The following is a 13,569-nucleotide window of genomic DNA, read 5'->3' on the forward strand; positions in this document are numbered from 1 at the left end:
CCCATACCCTGCGGATATGCGCGAAATGGTTTATGGGTACACGGCGTTCAAGAATTCTCAGCGACCAACTTCCCCATCTGGGCACCAGCGACCGACGAACCACGATTTTCCGGGGCTCTTCTCTGGTCTGCTGCACGCAGGAATTTCGGAAACATGCCGATGCACGAAATTCCGGGAACCGGGCTGCAACGAAGTTTGAATTCCCCCGCGCTTTGGTTACCGCGGTCCTGATACCGCTGTTGATCTGATAATTTTCAATTGAAATTATTTCACGATAATTACGCGCTTTCAAATTTTGAAGTTAACCGTACCAATGGACTCTGAATCTTTATTCCTATCGATCTATCTTAATAATTAATAAGATTCGATACGAAATGCACAGAACGCAACGTCAGCGTAGTGGCCGGGCTCGCGGAGGATCCGGGTCACCGGAAATAATACTTTAAACCGATAATATCGTTAACTTCCTGCGTCACAGGAACGACCGTACACACGATCGTCGAGAAAAGTATGGTTGGCGAGCGAACCCTCTCCAACAGTCGTAATGTATGCTGGGAACAGCCCCCATCTTCGAACAGGATCCGAGGAAATCGGAGGACAGCTTTTGCCCCGAAAATCGATCGTGATCTACCAAATTTACCTGATCCGCGAGTGCAACGACGAATATCAAAAGGGAGGGAGAGAAGACAGGGAGGAAATTCGAGCTTTCCAACCCTTACATCAACACCCGAAACTTTCACGCTACGCCAATATACGGAGTAGGGTAAATCCTATATTGTACCACTTAAATCTTATTTTATGTAAAAAAAAGTACAAAGCAAACAGTTGTTCGATAGGAGGTGGTTGGTGTACGACTGTTTGTGCACCAAACAGTGGAGAATCCAACGAGAAAACATTGCTAGTAACGCAAATATAGACGACTTTTTGTTTGTCTGACTATAACGCGCCGTTACTACTGAAATTGCTACTGTACAGAAAAGACTATTTCGAATATTTTTTAGGCATTCGAATTAACTTTGTACTCATGGGATAAGACTGTATTAAAACTATGTTCTCAACATATACGACTTTTGTCGAAACAAGACGATGGTTGTACAAGGGTGGTATCTAAAAATTGTATAGTTTTACTAATAAATGAAAGGTCGTCGAAAATATCGGTCGAACGGACGTATGTGGAGGAAAATTAGGTATTCGACTTTGGACGTTCGAGTGTTAAGCGCGACTAGGGCAACTTGCCACCAGTTGGGGTGGAAAGGACGCTGGTTTCGAGGTGGCAGACGCGCGACGCGACCCCTTTTCCACGTGTTGCTCGCCCCTTGGTCGTCCCGGTGCACTGCTGGAGTGCCGCTAACGAGGACCCCGCCCTTGTGACGTCACGACGGCTCGCGCTTGCGTGTGCGTGTAACACACACAAACCCACACACGCCACGACACGCATGCATGCTTCGGGGTCGCGCACGTCATACTCTCACCCTCTGCGCTTGATTTCTCCCATGGTCTTTTTCCTTCACTCTTTCCTCTTGTGCTCCTTTTTCTCAGAACTACAAGTACCTGGAAACTAATAGTATGTTTCGTAATTCTTTCTCATTTCTCTACTGTTTCTACTTTCGAATTTAGAATTTCTGAGCTTCGATTTTTAGGGTATGAAATTATTGGACAATTATAGAGTTAGGGTTTTGAAAAATTTTGTACACGGTTGGTCGTAATTATTTGTATTGTATCCTCAGTTATTGCAAGTTTACTACTGGTTGGTTACGATTCCTATTGTGTTTGTTTTAAGTAGAAAAGACTATCTTAGTTTATCTGTGAAATCTCTGAAATGGAATCCATTTGTTTCAAATACAAATATTATAACAACCAAATCATACGAATTTTAAGCTATCTATAAGTCAACAAAATACGTGTGATAAATCCAGTAATTCGAGAGGAAATCGTAAATAAAGCAATTCATGACTACCACAAATCAACCGATTGTCGAACATAAAGTATTCAAACTCAAATTTCCAACTAATGACATCTTACTAATAATTCTTTATAATAATGCTGCAAATACAATATTCAATGACCGCTATGAAACTGTGATCGATTATTAATGACAATTCCCCATTCTTCGTTTCATTTCCACCGCACAAAGCTATTGTGTGGGATTCCGCTCGACTAGCATGTAAATAATTTATCTCTGCAACGATATTAATTTTACTAATATAATATATGTATGAGGGGTTGTGTATTCTACTACGAATATAAACATTATAAAAATAAGTAGATATTATCAGCAAAGTATACTGCATGTACTCTGTAAAATATACTATACGACTATAATAGTGATTCCACGACGCTAACCCTATGAATTATTGCTGGAAACGTCGCAACGTCCACTCGTCATCCCTTTAATCCCGTCTCAAGTAGCCACCCTCGTCTCGAGACCATTCCCAACTGTGTCATTCACACCCAGCCCTTATTATCGCTTTTCCCTTCACCCTGACGTGCACTCCAGGGTCCTTTGCTTCGAAACCGACACCTCGTCTCCACATCCCTTATATTTACTTACACACTCTTTTTTTCTTTTTTCCCCATTAGCCGTTCGTTCCTTCGAATTACTCTTCACTTTCTCAACTTTGGTTGCCTACGACCCTTCTCGATTTTTAATCGTGAATATAAATTTTTTTCTCTTTTCATCATCGAAAGACACAATTTATTTTTCAGGTTAATTCATTTTCATCTCCCTCTTCCTCCTCGATTATATATATTTTATTTTGTATTCTATAGCCATTTTGTTGAAGCTACTCGATAGTAAAACTGCAACTTCGTCTATTAAAATTCATCACATTGAAATAGTGACGTTCAAATAGGAATATTTGAACAGTAGCCGTACTTCCGACACACCCGGTAGAAAAATTTCCATCGTGACGTCGTGCTTGCGTCACGCTCTTCCCACAAGCAAGAACCAGGCAGATAGAAACGAGAACGACGAGTACTATCGTTGCATCTTACCTTGATCCTGTAAATCTAGAAAAAAGTACAAAATTCATAGCGCGGAAGACACACAAAGCGCACTATATAAAGTACCCTACAGCCAGAATAGTGATTCCAGATCTCCCAGTCTTATAAACAGTCGCTGGAACGTTCCAATACTAATGTCTCGTCCCTCCATTCCCGTCTCGAGTAGCCATTCCCGTCTCGCGACCGTTTCCAACCGTTTCATGCACACCCAACCCTTATTATCTCACTTTCCCTTCACCCTAAACGCCTGTTCCTTAGAAACCAGCAGACATGCTTCATCCCTCGTCTCTGCATCCCTCAAATTTACCCATTCGCGCGAGTTCCATCGGTCGCTAAAAACTTCGAGCACACCCCATAAGAAAATTTCCATTACGACGTTACTTTCCGTCGTATTCTCGATGCAACCAAGAACTGGACAGAATCTAAAATCTCGCGTACGATCGCTGCAAACTCGCCTCGATCCCGCAAATCCGACATCAGAAAAGAGAATTCTATCGGAAAGAACTACCAGCGTGGATGGTATACAAAGTGTACTGCAATAAAGTATACCGCATCTAGAATATCTTAAACCTCAAATCTGACGAACGTACGCCGAGAGGTACAACGCTAACGTCTGCTCGACATCCCTCTATTCCCGTCTCAAGTAGCCACCGACGTCTCGAGACGGTTTCCAACTGTGTCATGCACACCCAACCCTTATTACCCCGCTCCCCCTTTGTCCCGACGTCCTCCTCCGAGCCCTATGCTTCGAAATCGACACTGTTTATCCGCCTTTCATCCCTATCTCGTCCAGCACGCAGTCGAAAAGCGGCTAATAACGCGTAGGGGGTAGTTTGGTAACCGTGGGGGAAGATAAATGGAGAAGAACAGGAGAAGAAGCGCGCAGAGAAGTCTGAAGAAGAAGTGGAAGGCCGGTCGAGTAGCAGAAGGGCGGCTGAGGAGGGCGGGGGAGGGTGTATCGACCCCTACCAGATTCTTTCCAGCGGAGAGGGGATTCTGGCGTCGTTGCGATGGTGAACCTGGGGAGGAGGGATGCAGTGACGTCACGGATGCTCGAAAGAAAGGGAGAAACGGGACACGGGGAGGGCGGGGGTTGAACTTCGCAGACTAGGCCGACACACACACGCGTGCCAGTTACGTCGACTCTGTATACCTGTCGCGTAAGGGCACCATCATCGATTCCCCGTTCGATCGAAACGAAAGCTAATTCTTCGGGTTTTTTCGGTGCAAGCTCGGGCGTAAAGGTAAGAACGATAAATAAAGATTATTCAAAACGACTATCTGTAATAGTGACTTAAAGGTACTGTAATAATTCATTTCTTAAAATAAGCAAAAATAATTTAGAATTTGTGAATTAAGAAATTTCTTTTCGCCCTGTTCCGTGTAATGCACAAACGCAGTTTTTGAAATTACTGTAAATCGTCCCAAGTATACGTAATCGACTTCCAAATGCAAACAATAGGAACGTCACTCGTTGGGAATTTCAGTATCAGATTCGAAAACGATATAATGATTTCGACGAGGCTCTCGGTGGCCCCAAACGCTTAATTCGGCAACAGAGACAATTGGAGAGGTCTGGTAAGGGCGGGTCGCATTATTTTCCAGAGACAAGCGTCCCGAGGATGACTCCCCGAGTTCTCTTAACTATCTTCCGACTGCCTCACGTCGCGGTAATTCAATTCTTTCGACGAAGAAACTTCCCGGAGACCTTCTTCCGGAGTATCGGGATTTCGGAGCTCGCCTCCTCGCGCTGATGCTTTCTGAAAATGCATTTTCGCGGACGGCGTTTTCGTACCCCCGTAAATGCATTCCAGCTGCCTCGCACTTAGTCCCAGAATTCGCGTTCTGCGCAAATTAACGGAGAGGGAATAACGTTTATTGTTGCACGGACTCGAGAATGCTTTCAGACGATCAGCTATAATTGGAGGACCGTCCGATCGAGAACGAACATACTCCGCGTCGCGGCGCGAAACAAGCAAGATCAGAGCGCTAATTGTTTCTGCAGACTCGCTCAGAGAGCAATGAAGATCGCTGATGAACGTGGAATAAACATCGCGTAGGAATAATTACGGGCTTAATGCGTTCGCTGGGAAGTTCCTGGAGCCGTGACAAGCTTTGTTGCCTTTATATTCGAATAAACCATACCAAAATGTCTGTTCATCTGTTGTAATTCGAAACTAGATTTTCCAAAACAAACTTTTCTAAATTCTAGAAAGAGTGCAACTTTCGAAATAACTATTATAATATTATTCTGGGTCAGATATTTTGATATTTGATTTTACCACGATCAATACTGCTCATTGCAGTGGATTTTATTTTCAGCTCGAAACCGAAGCCAGTCATTAAATACTGAATAAATTGGGGGAAAAAATTGTATATTCATTTTTCTGGGACGCGTTTAGTTTGAATGGAAATAAAAGAAGTGGTGTCGTTCAGCTGGCGTCTGTAACCGAAATACTGTACGCTGATCGATCATGCTTGATCCCCGAGCGTTACAGAGAACTCGATTCTCGACGCAGAGATCTCGAGCCGTCGCGGCGCGATTTCGCGAAATCGATTCGCCGTGGTGACGCAAGGAGGACCGCGCACGGCGCCTTTGTAAATGTGTCTGTGTGTGTGTGACCGCGTGGAAACGACGGAACCGTTTCTCGATTAGCTTCTTTCCGCGGTAGCACGTCTATCTGCAGTGAGTTCTTCTTCAGCTATCGTTCTCAGGTTACTGACAGCCAGTAAAAACGCTGCCAACAGACACACTCGCCGGAACTGGAAAATTCGAGAGCATCTGCAGTCGTGCGCGGGAAATTACCTCCGTTTGGAAACGAAACTCGTCTTGCCCCGCGGGCAAGAAGCTCGGCAGTATTTTAACCACCCATTGCATAATGCGCCCCATCGTAAAGTTAAGAAAACCTACACCCTGTAAAGTTCGCCGTGAAAATATAAAATTTACGCACGACGTTATCTTACGTGGATCGCCGTAAAAAGATTATTACTCGTCGTTTATTTACTAAAAAGTATTGAAATATCGATGACTTTTTTCTCGAAAAATAAAATAATATTCACGGAATGGAGCAAGGGTCGGTGATTTTGTATAACAGTATAAAATTGTATAATGAATGGAAATGCTATGGGTGAAAATATATTTTAGTATGTTCTTTCGTTAACGAATATATCGACATGGTGATGACAGGTGATCGAAGTTTAAAATTTACGTGTTCCAAATATTTTGGAATGAAAGAACCTTAATAAAATTATACGTATACAGTAGCTATTTGCATAATGAAAAAAAAAGATTCTTAGCTATTTGTTGCATACAATATTGCTCGATATGTCGAAACGCTAAGCTAGTGGGGGATATATATGACAGGCACTGTAACTGCAAAATATTTGATACCTTTTTGAAACGATACAACAACGAGAAAATGCAAAAGAAGCAATGAATAGGAAAACGAGATAACTTCGGAACAAAAAAAGGAGAAACTAAAGTCGGAGGAACTATTTTATCAGCGAAGGATATTATTGAAATATTACGGTGTTTTTTGATGTAAAGCCTCTAATCGAAAAGCCATTAGTCTTCTTCTCTACAACGTTTACATCATCACGGTGACTAAATAACTTCCATCAACAATAGAGGGAAACGTCCTGGAAGCTTGCAGGAATTGGCGGGAGATCGTTGGTGATCGTTCGTCCGTCTGACAGGCTCTGTCGACCGTGGAATCGATCGACTGGCTGCGAGATTGCGGCGTGCATGTACTGCAGGAAGAAAGAAAGATCAGTCCTGGAAGGAATTACGTGTCTTATTGGGTCAGACGTTTCAGCGCAAACGAGGTGTAAGATAGACCGAACGTTTAATAGGAACTTTCCTTCCTATGGCATTCGATCTCTCTAAATTCCCTTACCATTTTCGTGTCACAAGAACGATTTAGAATCGAGTCAAAATGCTCAGCTCTCGACAGAAGAGGATCGAAACGAGAAAGTTTGGAAAATATTTTAACAATAAGTTCCATCTTTTGGGTTGCAACCACTTACATTTTTCTTTGCAAAGAAAATAATACGATCTACGTTTGTTTTGAGGGCCCATACTAAATTTTGTAACAATGTATAACATGATCTAACAGCTATAGTGGTTTTGGCTCTAAAAAAAGGATAATAATGTTATTCATGAACTAATAATATCGACACTGATAATGTGGGCAGTAATATATTGTATTTCAAACGATCGGAACGCACTGTCGAGAATATTTAAATATTATTTGACTAATTTAGAGATAAGATTGCAACGTCGTCATTAATTTTGTAGCTTCTGTCAAGCACGTGCACTTTCAGGGTCTTATTTGTCCTCGATATTTAAACCGAATAAAAGTTTCTCTAAAAAAATTCGCGCCAAGTGGATATGTTTACAAACCGCGGGAGCAGAAATTCGACCACTGTTATTTAACAACACGTGGCGCACAGATGCTCGCGAGCGACGAAAATGGCACCGTATCTTCCCGTGGTGTTGGCGGTTACAGAATTAGCAGCGCAGAGTTATTTCGAGCCTCTCTTCGGCGGGCAAAGTTCACCCTGTGTTATGCACGCGTCGTTCGAAGCAGCGACGATTTGTCTAATGTCGTTCGGGAACTCGTAAAACGCTCGAGGAGTTCTAGAGTAATCGATATGACCGAACTATAATCTGTCGTTGCTAAAGTCATATACAGTTTAATTTGTCAGTCTTTCTCATTCCCCGTAACATTAAATTTTTGTAATTTTCTTGCAGTTGGCAAGCAACTGACAAGAGAAATCTTCAAGTGTGATCCTAACTGATTCTCATAAAATTTGACAAAGTGATAGATCTAAGAAGTTGTTACGATTTAAGAACGTACTAATATAATTTACAATTATCTTATAACATGTATTATATTATTTGCTGAAGAGAAAGAGATTACTATCGAAAATGTAAGAAATGTGCAAAGATTACAGTGGAGTCACGACCATTATTTCAAGATTCGAGCAAGAATTTTTTCTGAAAGCATACGTTGAGACACGATCATATTTGACTGTCAAGCTTTGAAAAATGACACCGCAGGAACCGAGACATTAGTCATACACGTACGCATGACGTGAACTGTCAACGTGTTAAATGACCAGGTACACTTAATTACTTCAGGCGACGTCGCGAAGATCTTTTGCTTTATGAATGGAAAATATCCACGGATTCACGGTTTAATCTGACGATCAAGAACGACAGTAAAGTGAAACGTGAATTCACACGATTATGGCACAAGTCATTTTCATATCAAAGAATAATAAATTTGCCTGACTCCAGGAGTAAAATGAACGACTATACGCGTATACACGCGAAGGTGTAACCATAATTCACATAATCTCTACACCGAACTAAAATTTTTTTTGGTTTTTTTTTTTAAATTAATAAGTCAAACATGATCCGTATAGAAACTGAACATTTTAATATTTTACGGTAGGCCAACGTGCTATCGCGGATGTGATACGTTGAGCCATCGATTCTGCGTGGGTTTTGCACGCTCCAGCATTAAAATTTCATACCACAATGGGTGGGACTGTAATTCGTAAACAAACGCGAATATTTGCCACTGCGATAACAGTTTGTTCAAATAAAGTTAACTGTTCGATTCTGTTCCTTTCACGAATATACAATGGCGGCTCTTTTCGATGGATATGGAAATATTTGCCATACTCGTGTCGATTCGTTTAATCAAATTATTTTTTTTTCAAAAGTGGTTCAAAGTTCATTGGCTATTAACAAAGTTAAACAATTTACGGTTTTCAATTTTTTTGTGATAATCTATATTTTAATGAAAGGAGAAAGAAAATATTAATAATATTGTTGAGGTCGCGAAACGTCGAAGTTGAAGCCGATGGCTTCGTTTCGCTGGAAATTGCCAAACCGTGGCGTGAAAAATTAAGCAAACAATTAAGTAGGGAACACGATCAATGGCGCCACGGACGATAGCGGCGGTGAAAACGGGGTCGCTGAGCTCTGAATTAAATCGTCGATCGAATCGGTACCGCGACACTGGCGAAACGGATCCGTCCACGCACCTCGATCGTGCAAGAAATTGAATTGCTAATTCGGGCAATTATTCTCTCCGGTAGTTGGTCATGTAAAATTGAAACAGTCCACACGTCCCGGTCGCCCATAAATTCACCTTCTTTCGATCCGTGCATCGATCGTGAGTTTAACCAACAAAAGCTACAAAAACGAAGCAGAAAATTATTTTCTAACTCTTTGAATATTTTTTAAATCATTATGAAGTATTTAACGAAAATAAATTTCTAATCAAAATGATACCCAAACAAAAATAAACGAAAATACTTCGTGCGATTGTACCGATAAACTGCCATAAAAAGTTTATTGCTCAGCGCGATCTCGGAGTGGATTTTTACATCGTAGAACGTTTTATGAGATTTTTACGCGAAGGTTTCACGCGAATTTGGTTTCGCCCAGTGCCTTGTTTAGGTATACTTTCGCCTGGGGTAACAATAATTTTTATATTTACGTTTGATGAGATAGTGGGAATAAAAAAATAATTAATATATGTAATTTTCTAATTTTCGTAAGAAGAAATATTAGCGACACAATCAACGTGTTAAATCTATTTTCTAAATGCAAGTTTAGGTTAATTATTTGAAATTTTAAGGGCGTTCCGCGACGCTATAATAAAATGGCGCACAGGGAGCACGTGCTTCTTTACGACCTTGGCGTTCGCCTATCGTTTGTGTTCACGGATTGCAAAAACCTCTAGGAGGAAGGAAACGGAGCGTTTTCAGGGCTCCCTCAGCGCGCGAGCCTCTCGAAAATTAGCGCTTCCGGCGAACGAGCGCCGCCATCGATGCTGGAACGCGCGCCTGTAAATAGAGAGAACGCCGTTACCTAATTATCCGTAAAGTTTATCCATCGATCATGCCTGCTCACCCGTCATAAGCAGCACTCGAGGAGCCTCACGTCCCGGTTTCCAAATTTAGAAAAAATTCCTCGTCAGCTGCTCGCGAGAACCACGTGCTGCCTTGAATTGCTTTCTTCTTCGACAACTCCGAAAGCTCTCTCAGAAATGTTTTCCTATTCCATTTTCAAGGTTCGTTTCCCCACCATCCGAAGATCTATCGTTCGAAATAACTCCGAAATTTTTGGGCGATATTTAAACCGAGTTTCAAATGTCCAACCCTCTCGTTTTCAAATTATTCTAAATAGGGGTTATACCGAATTTGAGCAAGTGTAGGATTTGTTCTTTATTACTAATGAAAACACTAATATGTTTTATTAAGGTGGATAAACAGACAGATAAACGATTATTTTGAAAACTACAATCGATCTATGAATGTAAATTTGACAGCTACTCTTGGCGTTTTTGGCCACTACTTATAGAAGTTTATCGTAAATTTTCGCGGACCGATGTGTTAAAATATTCAAGGATGCTGCGGAATGGCGTCCATTTCGCACGGTAAGAATTACGTGGTACAAGAGCAACAGCCTTGATGGTCCCGTAAATAACTCGCGCGATGAAAGTTTGAACCCCGAATATCGATGGACGAGTGTGAATTCTTAATCTTGAGAAGAAAGTTAAAGAATTATGATCAGGAGGTGTTCTGTTTAAAGATGAAATATCTTTCAAGTAATGACACACATTTCTATAGATCAAGAAGGAACAATTTATGCTCCCCTGAAAATTCAAAGTACTGGAACGACAGTCCAAAACGCTGCAAATAGAATATCCAAGAACTCGATGTCAAGAGTGTCGTTCGCAGACATGCAGTAAAGGAACTCCAATATCGGTAAACTCTCAATGGAGCAATAGACACCTCTCTTCCTATCAAATTCCAAATATTAAAAAGAATATTCACCCTATTGCTTTTACGTTTCCCGTGAAATATTGTGCCAGGAGAGTGCCCCAAAAAACCAAACTTCGCTCAGAAGAAATATAATACAATAGTATTCAGAGAAACTCCATCATCGACGCGTGCTCAATGGCTAACAAGGGACGGTAAACGGTAAACACCATTTTCCAAGAATTTTACTGTATTTGATCTATGTTACTCTTTTCTTATGCGGTTAACTTAAATTACAACCATTTGTAATTGTGCAAAGAAAATACTCAAAATACATTGATTACATACCCAAATCCCAATGGGTGGGTGTTCAAATTTGGTAGAACCTGAACTTTTATTCAAAACAAAAAAAAAAAATAATAACGTTACAATTCATCCAAAAATTGACTTCAAGATAGATTCAACATGAAATTCGAATTTTCAAAATTACGACTGAATGAGAAACTTGAAAGTTAGGGTTTTGTTATAAACCACAAAAATACACCACCGTAATTGGTTTTTTAAGTTGAATTAAATTTAAAATCGGTAAATATATAATACCCAATACGCAACCACTATTGTTTAACAGTGGCAGAGTAAATAGTAAACAACAATAGTAAATTCATAAATAACCAATATCAAATTACATATTCGCAAACGAACAAGTGGTAATATGGTTCTCAAATACGCATTTGTCTTTCTACACATTGTTAAAATAAAACACTGTTGTTGACGTATCAAAGTATAATCAAATTGTTGTCCACGCATTCAAAAGAAAATGGGAGATTGCATAATAGCATTGTCGAAGTTATAATATCACCGAAAATGTGAACAAAACAATTTGTGTAGTCCAAAACCTTTGTTTCCCTATACCAATGGGGTATATCTGCATCTGAATAGCTCCGACCGTCCAAAATAATTGAAAATGATTCTAATAACCGTACGTGTGCTCGTACAAATTTCCACGCGATACCGAAACCTTTTGGCGTCTAATGACGCATACTGGGGACAATGCATCGACCTGATCCCGCACGTACGTCATAAATCTTGATGCACAACGTGTATACCGATGCAATGCCACGCATCTGAGGCAAACGACTATTCTCGCGGGAGAAATAACTATAATCGAAGTAATTTACCCCCCTATCGGTTTGCTGCAGCCATTTAATACCGCGCGGAATCAATGGTAGCGCGCACACGATTACGCTTGATTCATGTAGTCCCTCGTATCTCGTTCAAGCTTCTATTAACGATACTGCAATTGATTCTTCCCTTCTGAACAAAATTATGAGTCGACAATCCTCTGTGTGCACTCTAGGGAGCAAGGAAGCTTGTGCAAGGCGTATGCAGTCTTCCAAACGGTGGTGAACACCAGTTGGTAGACTGTGGTACCGCCCCGTATTGCTCCACCAATTGGAAGTACAGTCAATTTCACGGTGATATTGTATTGGTTGATTTGGTAACTTTACAAGTAGTAGGGGGATCAATTGGAAAATTTGCAATCTAGGAAATTAGACTTCTTACTTGTTAGAGATGTATTCGCAGAAAGGTAAAAAGAAATGGTAAACGTCGACGAGTCGAAATCGGTTTAAAGGTACTTCTCACACGGCTTATTCGCCTCTAACCTTTCACCTTGTCGCGCAGGAAAGGCTCGTCCTTTCACGCGGACACGCGCTCTTCTGGCTTTGTTGGCGAAACGCGTGGCACGGCACACGGATATCCATCGGTATCCGGTGAGCATCACCGATGTCCGACACAGACGTTTATTATACGGGCGAACGAGTGGACCGAATGGATGCCAATTTTCTGTGCGAATGCGAATCGGAGGACCTTGTTTGCGCACCGCGACCGAGAGGAAGGGCGTACGCCTCTGCGCGTGATATTTCCAGCACCTCCAAGAGATTGCCATCCATAAATCAGGGAAGCGAATTTTTTCCTCCGTCTACGGTCACCTCGCGGCTATTGCTTCAGCTGTTTATCTCGCCCGCTCGTCCCCGTTTCCAGTATTTTCTTTTTCCTCTGCCACGTGGCTTGGGAGCAGTTCAAAGTTGATGGAACTTGTCAAGAGTCTAAACAGTGTCGAATAACCGTATAAAATCTGTGAAATTATTGGTTTCTCTAGAGTTAACGCTTCAACGATGGGAATCGATGGAATCTAGTGGCCCAAAAGTAACATTCTTTCGTGAATCAGAATGGACCCTGTGCTCAACATAGGATGAATTATAATCGTTACGAGTTGATTCTGCGTTCGAGGATTATATTTCATACCTCGAAATGCTCACCAAGAAACAGAATCGAAACGTTCACCGAATAAATCATACTCGCCGTATCTCTGCAATGTTTATTTTCCCATACGTATCAACAAGGGCAGGTATAGTTCCCATATTTATTCCATATACATTTTACCGCGAAGAAGATGTATTCAAAATAATGCGCCATAAATTTGAGAGGAAGTTTAATGTACCATTACCCACGGGCTAGAGGGTCTGTGAGGGGGTTGGTACGAGTAATAAATCAGCTTTTCGTCCGCGTGTGCACGCGCAGAGGACGAAACTGGGTCGACTTGTGTTTCGTCATCGTTAATGGTGTCGTTCCCGTCCCGTCGAGGCCACTTTTAGCGTTCATCGGCGAATCGGAGATATCTTTTACTGCGTCGGAAACAAATCATGGAAACTGAATAGTGGCTAAATACGACGAATTTATATATTCCTGGACACTGTACGCTTCGACCTTGAGCCCGGATCC

This window comes from Colletes latitarsis, chromosome 10, assembly GCF_051014445.1.
Source record: "Colletes latitarsis isolate SP2378_abdomen chromosome 10, iyColLati1, whole genome shotgun sequence".
NCBI classification, from domain to species: Eukaryota; Metazoa; Arthropoda; class Insecta; order Hymenoptera; family Colletidae; genus Colletes; species Colletes latitarsis.